The sequence below is a fragment of the Cebus imitator genome, unplaced genomic scaffold (genome assembly GCF_001604975.1).
Source record: "Cebus imitator isolate Cc_AM_T3 unplaced genomic scaffold, Cebus_imitator-1.0 Scaffold51, whole genome shotgun sequence".
NCBI lineage: Eukaryota > Metazoa > Chordata > Mammalia > Primates > Cebidae > Cebus > Cebus imitator.
The window spans coordinates 8,500,083-8,503,826 of NW_016107366.1; the positions used below are offsets into that span (position 1 = coordinate 8,500,083).

Sequence of the window (3,744 nt, forward strand, 5' to 3'; positions counted from 1 at the left end):
TTCGGCACGAGGGCGCTGTTGTCCAGACAAGAGAAAGTCCTGAACAGCAGATTAAAGAAGAGGGGGCATTGATCAGGCGCTCCCAGAGCTCCCGGACCTGCCTGAGCAGAGGGAAGGGTCCAGAAAGAGATGGAAAAGGCTGAGAGACTGCAGACCTTCTGGCGTGACCGGCCCCGTGTGACCCTGAGCAGGGGTCTCTGCGGCCCTGCACGGAGCACAACATGGCAGTCACCTCTGGGGGAAAGACGGGGTGGGGGCCGTAGGGGTGCTCCCGCTGAGGGCCCAGCACCTGGATTCAGGGTCTGGTTCTGCGATTCAGTCAGAGGAGCTTAGGCCATGTTGTCTCAGACAGTCTGGGGGCGTAAGGCGAGGGCCTGAGGCAGGGTCCATAATAGCCGCGGTGGGTGAGGGGTGTAGGAGGAGGCCGCGCTGCGTAGGTTGAAGGGCGCATCAACAGTGTGGAAACTGTGGCTGGACTGGACCACCTACCCCTGCCCAGCTCATGGCATCTGAAGCTGTGGGGGTCACAGGCTGCTTTGCCAAAGCAATGCCGGCTACGCAGCCGAGAGATGCCCATAGGCACCCCCGAAAGTTCATTTCCTAGGAGTGTACGGCTCAGGGTATCCGAGGGCCTTAGTGGGTCCCGGGATACGATCGCTACGGGGGCAGCCAGTCTCCGATTTTCGCAGCCTGTGCGGATGTGAGCGTCTGGGACCCCAGCATCGCAAGCCCGGAGCGGGTGAACAGGTGGGGGGAGCGCAGGCGTTCAAGAGCGTGCCCTGCAGTTCTCACGGCCGGGGTTCCCAGCTCCATCGCGGCTACCAAACCTCACCCCTACAAATGGGAAACCGAGAACCAGAAACAAGAGGGGGCTTCCAAGGCCATGCTGAGAGCTGGCAACAACCTGGGGCTCCCACCTCCGAGCCCTTTCCAGTTCCACCTGGCCGCGTAGCGCGTGTCCTGGTGCTTGAAACCTTGTCTCTCGCAATTTGGGAAACTTTTCCTGCCCTAAACACTCTCAGCACGAACCTGGGCTCCACGTCCAGTCGAGCCCTTAGACCCCCACTCCCACCCCCAGACTCTTGCCGGCGGAGAGAAGTCTGCGCCCCCGCGCCCAGCTCGGGCGGGCACCTGTACCCAGCAGAGCGCCCCGCGGGCGCAGAGCCCGGCCGCGCTGGAGTCCCGCGGGCGGCCGGGGCGCCCCTCCACCAGGACCCCGGCCCCAGGCGCCACTCCTTCTCGCGTTTACAGACGCGACGCGGAGGTCCCGAGAGGAGGGCGCCCTGGCCAGGGCTGCGCGCGTGGGGAGGCGGAGACGCGAGCGCCGGGCTCGGGACCCCGAGACCCGGGCTACCCAGCCCCAGAGGCAACAAGAGGCGGCAGCTATTTATAGAGGGAGCCACGCTCAGTCCCTCTTGGCGGCGGCGGCGACAGCTGAATATTTTGCCCAGATATGGCTGAGGCCCCGGCGCGGGGGCAGGGAGCCCCGCGAGCGCAAGGGGGACCCCAGGCGGGGTGGGGACTTACCCGGAGGCAGAGCGGCGGGGCCGGCGCGGGCGAAGGCGCGGGCGGCTGGACGGTCGCGGGCGGCGGGCAGATGGACGCGGGCGGCGGCCGCGGTGCTCCGGCGGGCGGCGGGCGGGCGAGCGCAGCGCTGGGCTGGACGAGCTCCCGGCCGACGGGCGGGCGGGCGCTGTGGGCTCCGGGGGTGGGAGCCAGGGGCGGGCCCGGCTCACGCTGTCACCGCGCCCCGCCCCGCCCGCGGCGGGCTCCCTCCTTCCCTCCCCCTCCACTCGGGGGCGCCGGGCGCAGTGCACCTCCCCGTGGGGACGCGGCCCCGGGCCGGTAGCGCTGGGAAATCGGGCTGCTGCAGAGAGAGCGCGGTCGGTCCCAGCTTGGGTCTCCGCTTCCCCGTTGGTACTAGGAAGAGTTTGAGCGACAGTGGAGTTACGTGGGAAAAGGTGGGCAGATTTGCATTCCTGTGGAGTCTAGAATTTAAGATTTTGAGAATCCGAAGTTCGTAAAAGTGATGGATGAAACAAAGCCAGCTAAGCAGCTGCTGTACCTTCCCCTCTGATTGAAGCGCCGCTCCGTGTGTCTCCCAGCAACGCGGCCAGGTGGGCTCTGAGCCGCAGCTTTAACCGCGATCGTTTTGTCCACACGTGGTTTCAATACGCAATCGAATGCACTCTCTCTACACTGAGAGCGGGTGGAGGGTATAAAACACTAATTTTGAATGACCACAACAAAAAGACCCACGTTCCTAAAGGGCTTTTTTTCCCCCCAGAACAAACCACTTTAAGTGGTTTAACCCAAACCCAATTTAAGTGTTTTAATAAACAAATGGCTCATGCAAAGGAATTTATATAGAAATAGGAAAACGTCTTATTTTGGATTATTATGGGAAAGCTTTTGGTCGGATAGACATTAATAAAATCAGCTCTTAATCCTAATGTATAGGTTATTAATGAGAAACACTCATTACCCAAATTTTGTTTCTCAAGAAAATGTATTCCTCTAAAGTCCTCACAATTATAAGAGAACTCTCTTTTCAAGGGGTATATGCCATAAATAAGCAATGATTTAATATTTCGGATTATTTTAAAACATTTTTGTTGTGAATCAAACATATAAGAACATACAACATAAGTTATGTTGTATGCGTAAACAAAATAAATGTGCAGCTTCATGACTTTATTTATAGTCTGAACACCTGTGAAAACATCACTCAGAGAACATTGCCAACAGCCCAGAAGCCTACCTGTCCCTCCTGGGTCCCAACTCCCCTCTAAAGATGATCACATTCTTGACCCTTATGGTGATCTCCTTTTTTTCCCCCCTCTGTAGTTTGTCTTCATTTGTTCAAATCTGTTGTTAATCTGTGGTTTCATGCAGCTGTAATTTTCCATTGTATGAATATACCACAGTTGTTTTTTTTAAAATCCATTTGATTATTAATGTGCATTTAGGTTGTTTCCAGGTTTTTGCTATTACAAATAGTGCTGCTGCTGTGAACATTTCTTGCCCAGGATCCTCCTGTCCACGTGCACACCTGCTGTTGGAAGTGCTGGGTAATAGAGAAAGGGTAACCTCAACTTTAGCAGCAATAAGGCTGAACTCTTCCAAAGTCATAGTACCATTGTCCGGTGTAGTTTTACATCTTCAGCAACACTTGGAATTAACAAAAATGGAAACACTTTAGACATTCTGGTATGTGAATAATGGTATCTTACTGTGGTTGGAACTTGCATTTCCCTATATCCTGATGGGTTGCACATCACTTCAGATTTATGGGCCAGTTTGATTTGTTTTGTGAATTGTTTGAATTTATTGTCCATTTTTCTTCTGGATAGTCTCATGTATTGAATAGGTTATATGGTGTGTGTGGGTATCCTCAGTTATATTCTTCCACTCTTGCCTTTTCACCTTATTAACATTTTGATAAGCAGGTGTTCTTAGTTTTAATACAGTCTATCAATCTTTCCCTTTATTCACAGTAATCTGTGTCCTGTTTAAGAACTCTTTCCTGTTCCTGGGCTATAAAGTTATCTTCCTGTGTTATCTTTCCACCTTAGCCTTTCATGTTTAGGTTCTTTTTTGCTGGAGTAAAGTGGTGTGATCACGGCTCACTGCAGCCTCAACCTCCTGGGCTCAAGCCATCCCCTTAGCCTCAGCCTCTCAAAGTGCTGGCATTACAGGCATGAGCCACCATGCCCAGCTATTTAAAAACATTTTTTTGTAGCG

General features: G+C 54.3%; 1 protein-coding gene across 1 annotated transcript in view; it reads right to left on the bottom strand.

Moving 5' to 3' along the window:
* TMOD1 (tropomodulin 1) overlaps positions 1-1,689 on the bottom strand; it is a 91,488-nt gene extending 89,799 nt beyond the window's left edge. Inside the window, exon 1 of the mRNA XM_017527855.2 lies at positions 1,528-1,689. The gene's annotated coding sequence lies outside the window, so the exon portion shown is untranslated. The remainder of the gene's footprint in view (positions 1-1,527) is intronic.
* Positions 1,690-3,744: the final 2,055 nt, after the last annotated feature.